The sequence below is a fragment of the Pteropus medius genome, unplaced genomic scaffold (genome assembly GCF_902729225.1).
Source record: "Pteropus medius unplaced genomic scaffold, Ma_sr-lr_union100, whole genome shotgun sequence".
Lineage (NCBI taxonomy): Eukaryota > Metazoa > Chordata > Mammalia > Chiroptera > Pteropodidae > Pteropus > Pteropus medius.
This window is the reverse complement of record NW_024340692.1, coordinates 21,284,984-21,294,147: the sequence shown is the minus strand read 5'-3', so window position 1 is coordinate 21,294,147 and position 9,164 is coordinate 21,284,984. Positions and strand designations below refer to the sequence as shown.

Here is a 9,164-nt window from a genome sequence, read left to right as displayed (position 1 = left end):
TGGACCAAATGACCATTTTGCTTACTATGTCAGATAAATATCAATGAAGGAAAGACCTTCAGGAGTTTGAAAAAAAGGAGATGTGTGTGAAAGCATATCATTATTTTCTGTTAAAAACATTTAGAAATGGGTCAAGATAAAGACAAGATGGAAGTGCTTATCACAGCATTTCAATAGAGTTTTCTTTGACTCCTTCTCCCAACATAAAAATAAAATGGAATAGGAGTAGCATTGAAACAGAAATCCGATTTGTAAAAATGCGTGATGCTCTTACATTTATAAAACGTTCTTCAACCAAAATTTTAATTTTATCATAGAGATAGATACACTTACAAATAAAAAGTCCTTTTCTGATGGAATCAGTATATTTTAGAAAACAGTAAAATCAATAAAAATATTCCATATCCTCTCCCAAACATGCTTAATCTCTAAATATTATCTTAGCATATATACCATAGATTTCTAGATATAGATATATTTAGTTTATGACAACCCTACATTAGCACCTGTTTTTGCTAACCAAAAGAAATCTGAAGATTTTTGCTTTTACATTACCATACTAATGTAGATCTTTAATAAAAGCAAAGTGGTGTAACTTGAACTTTCATAAAAACACTCTGCTTTCGGATGTGGGGGGTTCGTGTGTGTGCGCGCGCGCGTGTGTGTGTGTGTGTGTGTGCGTGCGTGCGTGTGCGTGTGTGCATGCACTCATTAGGGAAACTGCATATATGCATACATTATACATACATATACACATACACATGTATTTTCATTCTAATTTACTATTTTATTTGTTTATTTCCACTTACATGTTTCAAATATATTCTATTTCTTCATTTATTTTTTAAATGTATCTTTTCATGGCTGCATAAGAATCTATCATATGGATGTCCTACACACACACACACACCCCTATACATAACTATTACTTTATTCTAGACAATATAAGCCATCTCCAATTTGGGGGGATGGTGGTTATTACAAATAATACTGTACTGATATCTATATAGAGGCACATCTTCTTGGTCATAAAGCTATCAGAGTCAAATGATTTTTAGAGAACACAGTCTCAAAATAACCTATGACATGGCCTGACTACATAGAAATCATAAAATGTCAAAAAATCTATAATGAAGGTATATTGCATTGTGTTAACACTGTGGACTTTGAAATCACACTAGATTCAAATACCAGATTTACTGCTTGTATGATCTTGATTAAATTCTTTAAATTTTTTTGTCTGTATCTTTATCTGTGAAATAGGCACAATTCTAGGACCTACTTCATAACTCTGTTGTGAAGATCAAATAAAATAATTTATAAAAAATGGATTCAGCATGTTATTTCACATAGTAGTTTAATAGAAATTAGCAGTAAATATTATTTTTATTATAAATAGTGTATGAAATACTGTACATATACTCAACTACCTCTGAATACATACCATCAAGTGGTATTCCAATTTCTTCCTGTAAATAATTTAATAATTTTTCACTGGAGCACATGTGAGAAAAGAACAACTCAACATTCAGAGATTCTATGTAACTGATTTTGTTGGCATGTTAGCTATCATTCATCTGCCTTTTCACGATACATCACAAATACTCAAATCCAATAGACCCAGTGAGTAATCTCATGCAGAGATGATGGCACTGAGTCACCCTCTGGGGAATATGCCTTCTGATGTGTCCGGATCTACATATATCCCCTTCCACACAGTATCCTCTAGAACTTTTTTAGGTGGGCTAGGTGATCTAAGACGTAAATGCTAATGCAGCATGTCAAAGAGGCCATAGATAAGCAGATCTGCTCTCTCTTTGTGACTGGATTCATTTTGGAGGTTATGTCTGGGATAAGAGTGGTTGACTGTGGTCAAGTGTCAGAGTGATGTTAAATGTCTCCCTTAGGAAAGCTGATTGGATAGAGTAATTTCAACAGATGGGCATACAGGCATTAACATGTTGCAGAAGTTAGGAGTTTCATAGGGTTCTTTCCACTGCCTAGAACTTCCTTCAACCTCCACATCATCATTTGGTGATGAATCTTCAAAATTCACTCAAAAAAATCAGTTTTGGCAAAAAGCTTTTCACCAATTTTTGTCCTCCCTTGTCCACAATAGTCAAAAACTGCATTGTATCCAACTCTCTTTTTCTTTTTCTGTCTCCTCCCCCAGCCACCACCTCCACTCAAACACACACCAAACTCCTGAAGACAAATACCATGTCTGATTTTACTTTCTATCCTAAGTAACAAGTATATGTTAGGTGCCCAATATCTGTCTGTTGAATGAATAATTCTGTAGTCTTCCATTTCTGATACAGACTGATGGCTCACATCAATTCCAGGAGATGTGCTGATGAATTAGTAATACTGACAAAGATTAAAAAGTATGTCTCTTCTGAAGAATTTATGAATGAAATGATATACCTGGAATTTGCCTTGAAAGAATCCAGGTTTTAATTTTTGGTGATGGTGGCGGGGGTGGGGGAGGGAGAGGTGAGGCGGACGGTGGCAGAAGTAATAGGTTTTGATGAAAAAATTGGCCACATATTGATAATTTTTTGTTAGATGATGAATAAAGAAGAATTAAAATACTATTTTTCTATATTTCTATTTGAAAATTTCTATTTATATGAATATTTTTATAATATTACACGCACACATACACACACACAAAATCACAAAACAGAACACATAAAAACATCTTAGGAACAGTGACTTTGTAAAGCTGGTATCTTAGAGTAGGGCCTGCATTGATGGAATTTTTATTTTTACAGCACATGACTGTTATATTTGGGGGAATATTATTTGAACGAGGCTCCATGCATAGTTTGTTCTGCTTTGAAAAGCTAGCTACCACTGTACTTCAGCCAAAACTGGTGGGATTACAAGGGCTAGGTGGATAAAAGTCTCCTTTATACAAGGACCCAAAGGCAGACATTGAACCAAAAATAAGAAGAAAGAGAAACAAACTATGAGCTACAGAAAGAAAAAGAAACAAACTATAAGCTTCAAACGTTTAAAATCTAGCCAATAAAACTCATCTGAAAAGTCCTGGGAGATGGCAGCATGACCGAGGTGGTAGTGTATGTGTTTATGTTGGCCGTTTCATTCCCCTAAACACCTTAGACATCTCTAATTAATCCCTTTGGAGCAGCAGTGGCTGGAATTCTCAGCTCTCAGTGTTGCCCTATGCCAGCCACATGTAATCCTGAGACACTGCATGTACATGTTAATGAACATTAGTGTCCTTCAGATTTAAGAATAACTGTCTGATCTATTAGACCTAGAGGTGTCAACCCTGGCCGCACATAAAAATCAGCTCACTCGCACAGTAGGAATTGGGTACAGGTATTTCTTTAAAAGTTGCTCTAGATGATTCTACTTTGTTAGACAAATATCCCAAAAGCTCAAAGACAGCTGCCCAAGACATCAATAGTACTGAAGAATAAGAAGATAAAATTTTGCAATCACTGAAGTGGATGCCGTGGCGTGTGCCTCTCAGGTACTTCCTCTCCGCCCTGTCAGGTCCGCAGCCCTCGTCCTGTGAGTGACTTTTCTAGGACTATAGGCTCCCTTCACACCTGATTCCTGCCTGGAAATTGTCTCAACACTAGGAAACCCCTCACTCAAAGTTGCACCCAGGTATAGTCCCTATTCAACAACTGCACAGGCAAAAATTCATGGTTCCCTAGCTTCAGTCTGCAACATCTATGAAGGTCCATCCCTACTTCAGAGCTCCTCAAGGGTTCTGCTGAGTCTCTCCTGTACCTGCATCGCAGGTCAGTTCTTTCTCTACCTAGTCCTTTTTGGAAGGGCTTCTGCTTCCAAATCCTTTCTAACACCCTCACAGGTGTGGTTCTGTACGGTGCTCCCCAGTAAACCAGCTCCCTGGAAATCTCCATTTCAGAGGCTGTTTCCAAGGACACCTGACCAAGATAGTAATGGGGGCTTACCTGGAATGCTGCTCAGCCTTAGTGCTTACTTATCCAGTGAGGACATGAAGTCTTGAAGTCTTGGTATTTGCTTTGCTAATGCTGATTATTTACAAAACCAACTCAGAACTACACTAGAGCTGATTTTCCAACAGTCTTATCATTTCTGCTGATCATAACAGATGAAAACTTGAGGCTATGATTTCTCATTAATGTATCCAAAACATTGTAAGTATGAGAACTATTTATCTCTATGTTTTAAATCAGTCAAAATAAAGCAATTGTGAACAAACGTTTTTTTTTTCTCAGATGTCACCAGAATCATTGTGTGATATCTGGCTATTTTTTTGGACTGCTCAGGTTCCTCTTACTCCAGTGGGCATTCCTTCCTAATGCTGCCTTGTTATTTTTTTTCCAGACACCCTCACTTCCTGGTTTTTGTTTGCCTCATGATCAGTGCAGGCAAAGACTGATGTGTGCTTCTACTGAGAAGGCCTGTTAGAAATAGATCTTTCGGTTCATGGAAATCTAATGAGTTATTCAAAGATAGTAGAGGCTGAGTATGTAAATCTACTGGACTTGAATCTTATTCTAAACAGAAACGCTCTGATTTGTGGATGTGAGGTTATACGATATACTTAGAGGTAAGATGCATGGGCAGGAAAAGAAGTGTATCTGGGGATCCAAGAATTAATGTCTTTCTCTCTACTCACTGGTGACTAAAATCTACACGGAGTAGAGCACAATTTATTAGGCTGTCGGTGGTGGCTCTTTTCACAAGTTTATGAGATCCGAGAGCTTGTAATTTTCTTTACTTTTAGGTAAATTTTAAGTTACAAATAGGACTGTGACTATGTTTTACATTTTGGGAAGGTGATTTAATTTACTCTAAACTCTGCGCATCAACGTGTGCCTTACGAAACCAGCAGCATTGACATCACCTGAGATCATGTGAGAAATGCAGAATTTTGGCCTCTAGATCTACTAAATCAGAAAGTGCCTTTTAACAAGACAATTCTGTATTTCCAGGAGACACCCAGATGATATTCATGGTACCGGTCTATAGAACACATGTTGAGTAGCAAGGCTCCAGAGAGTTCTATCATATTTCTAGCACTTACAAATTTTACTCCTTATAGGAAGCCAGGTTTGGGGTGTGTCCTTCTGTATCCTTCAGTGCTATTTAGACCTACCCATTACCTCAACAAGCCAAGAACCTATGACAGGAAATTAGACAAAAAGCAGCACCTAGGTAATGACAGATGGTGGCTGTTCCCAAAGAGATATAGGGGATCCTTGTCTTGTGGGCCAAAGTGCATCAGGTATAAGGGACGTAGTTTACAGTCCAGCTCTGAGAAATGGTTAATTGCCTCATAGAGAAAACTCACCAAAAAACAATTTTCATGTGGAGAACGTTGCCTGCCCAGACCTAGCCCTGTTTAGATAGAGCAGAAAGTGGAGCCTTGAGAAGAAATCACACCAGTGAGGGTGTGATTAAACTTCTAAAATATAGAGAAAGAGCCCTTGATTGGGAGACAGGAGACTTGGATACTGGATTTTGCTCAGTCACCAACCAGATAAAGACACGGAAAGTTACCTGTCCTCACCCAGTTTTAGTTCCCTCGTCTGTAAAATATTAACCAGCCCTTCCCTTTAGTATCTAAGAGCTCAGATGCTCTAGAATTGGTTGCAAAAACTGCTTTTGCCACAAGAGGGAGTTATCTTTCTGAAATCATAGAAATTCTATGTATTGTCCTAATGAAATAATTTAGGCAAACCGTAACATTTGAGCACCCAGAAGTAACTGGTCTTTCATAAACGATTAAAACAGATTAAAAAAGTCATTAATTTTTTAAAACTTAGATTAAATTATGACTAATTCCTTGCTTGAACAAAGCAAAAACGGAGACTACTTAGAAAGACCAACAAAAACATAGATTGAGAGACTGTAAATATAACCAAGGGGGATGATTCTGACTTTCCTCCTCAGTTTCATTAAGAATTCAATGCCTGCTCAGTACTTCTCGCCTTCACAAACTGGCAAATCATGGGGGCGTCCTGGCTCTATGACAAGAGTTTTATGTGGCTGAGAATAGATATGAGACTCAAGGTATGTCTAAATGACAATAAATAACTCTGGCAGGGAATAAACTGGTACACAAGGTAATGGGAGGTACTGTTTATAAGATTCCAGTCTATGGCCATGCTACCCTGAACAAGCCCGATCCCATCTGATCTCGGAAGTTAAGCAGGGTCGGGCCTGGTTAGTACTTGGATGGGAGACCAGCTAGGGTGCTGTAGGCATAAAACATAAAAAATAAATAAAAAAAGGGATTGTAAGCCGACAAGGTCCTTGCAATCTGTGAGGTCAACCAAGGGTTGCCTCGTCTTAAAACAAACAAACAAACAAAAGATTCCAAACATCAGCATGGAAAGTGAAACATTTCATCAAGATTCATCATATTGCCTCTACAAGAAATGTTTTAGGTACCCTAATGTTACGTGTCACGTGAGCTCATCCCTTAGCTGAGCTCCCATTTGTCCTGGATCTCGCAGACCCCTAGATCTGTAACTGATCTCACTGTTCTTGTTTTCCTCTACCCTCCTGTGTTGTTAAAACGAGTTTTCCAGGCTGAAATCAGTTGACTTGTGTTAACCACTTAAAGGAGAGAAATGGGATGTGACGTTTTGGCTAGGGCTGGGAGAAGGGGAAGCGCTAGCTGACTTTTGGGGGACTTCAAATGGCATCTGTCCTCTCTGCCTGACTAGAGGGTATGTCTCAGAGCATTGTGCCATTTAAGAGCTGGAAGGTACCCTCAAGACCACCTAGTAGTCCAAGACCAACGTTTCCCACAGTGTAGAGAGTCTTATGCCACGGACAGGGTAATAACTGAATTACAGAGGGAGAAAGGTAATTTTCTTTCCAGATCTCAGGCATTTCTTCTAAAGGCCTCAAGAAAGATGGCTCAGTCTTATGCTGGAATGTCTCTGAAACTCCTCTAACAGTTGTCAATTTCTCTTTTTTAACAAAGAAGGAGACCTCAAAAATCAAAGCCTTCAACATGTAATACCATATAGCCAGAATATCCTGGTACTGCTTCATTTATTGTATTTTTATGATCGTGTTCTGTTTACGGCAATGATATTGGTTTTCCATCCATGGCGACATCAAATCTGCTTTTTAAAAAAAGTGAGTTGACTTAAAAATATTGTATAAGTAATAGTACAGGTAGTGCCTAGATAAATAAAAAATTATGCAGAAGGTACCAGGAAATAGAGAGACTTGACAGTAAATGCTCAGCTCTGTCTTCTGACTCTGTGGTAAGTTCTCACATGTGGTGGGCATCTGCTTCTATGATGGGATTGGCCACTAATGGGTTACTTCAGTCAGGCTGACACGGAAAAACAAATGTGCCCTAATTTTCTTTCAACTAGTCAAGTTTTTACTTCATTACATATATTAAATAACTCATACTGCTCCTTGGAGACAAACAGGGAAAAGAGGAAAATTCCTTTTGTGCCAAATAATACAGTTCTATGTTAAATCCCATCACAGCCCACAGGCAAAATCCCATAGCTGCCAATGCCATTTCAAAGAAAGTTCTCCATTTCCATATCCCTGTAGCTCAGAGTTAATAGTACTTGGTTTACCTAATTACAACAAATTCTTTACAATAATAATCCTTACAACTAGTGCTTTCTCTGGCCCTGAGCCAGACACTCAATAAAGCAAAGAACTAACTGTTATTTCCTTTAGTCAGGAAATCCTTTTCCTATTACCTTGGATATTTCTTATAATTTGTATGTTTATCATCAACCGGTACAATCATACTCCTTGAATTATGTGAGCTCCTTGAAGGCAGGGGTCTCTTTTGTTTATTGCTATATTCTCGATGCTTGGAATCATGCCTGCTCTTCAATAAATATTTGTTGATTAACTGATAGATTAATTAACTGCACAGGAGGGAACAAATCTTGATTTGAGGGAATTGCTTGTCTATGCAAAGCCAACTGGAACATCTGCTCCATGTAGGTGCACATCGCAGAAGCAGCTTTCATCTTCAAGAGAGAGATAAAGAACACGCTAGCAGGTGCAGGCTATGCTCGGCTTGGGAAATCATAGATTCCAAAGAGTGCCAGAGGTTCTCTACTCATACTGAACAGTGGACCCATCCCAGGTTAAAAAAAAAATGCCTAATAATTGTCCAAGGCCATCGGGAAAGTAGATTGGTTGGCAATTCATTGCATATCATTAATAGGTAGTGTTCTTCTTGTGAAATAATACAGAGTTTTCGAAGTCTCCTGAGAGTATTGTGATTTTGGTTTTGTTTTGTTTTAGCTAAACATTCAATTGGTTTAATGCTCACTTTGGACTTTATGTTGCCAACAAAAACAGTTCACTTTAGTTCAGTGGAAAATATGAAATCAACAGGAAAATTCGGGATCACAGATAAAACTGTTGGTTTAGAAGAGACTGGTTCCTCGAGTCTCACCTGTAATCACAAAGCTTAGTTTTCTTAAAAGATATTTAGGTGTCAGAGAGCATTGGCAATACAATATGTAGTCCCTGACCTCAAGGAATGTAATCACGGCTGAATGGGAAAGACAGACAGGTGAGCCAGTAACTATAATTCATATGTGTCACAGATCTTACAAGAGGAAAAAGTGCATGGTGCATGAGGGAGGGGCATGTCTCTCTATAACTTGGGGGTGGGGGCCAGCGAGAGCTTCTGGGGCTAGATTAATAACCTAACGTTCTTGTAGGACTTAGCCAGTGAAGATGAGTGAAAAGTTCCATGAACAGAGAAGAGCTCACTTCCTTTAAACAGGTCTCATCATGTTTCCATTCTCAGGGTTGCCTTCTATCTTCTGCATCCTGTTCCTGTACAGCCCTGATGTGTCATTACAAAGAAGGAAAGATTGTTGCTATACACTGAATGTTTGTGTCCCTCCAAAATTCATATGTTGAGGTCTTAACCCTCAATGTGATAGTAATTCAAAGTAGGGCGTTTGGGAGGTAACTAGGGCATGGGCCCTCATGAATGGGATTAGTGCCCTTATAAGAAGACACAAGAGATCTGATCTCAATTCACCATAGGAGGATATAGCAAGAAGGCAGCCATTTGCAAACCAGGAAGCAGGCCCTCACTAGACACTGAATCAGCAGGCACCTTGATCTTGGACTCCCAGCATCTAGAACTGTGACAAATTAATGTTTGCTGTTTAAGT

The 9,164-nt window shown here is 38.7% G+C and overlaps 1 pseudogene; it reads left to right on the top strand.

Moving 5' to 3' along the window:
* Positions 1-6,128: 6,128 nt before the first annotated feature.
* LOC120597832 (uncharacterized) lies at positions 6,129-6,239 on the top strand (annotated as a pseudogene).
* The last annotated feature ends 2,925 nt before the right edge of the window (positions 6,240-9,164 follow it).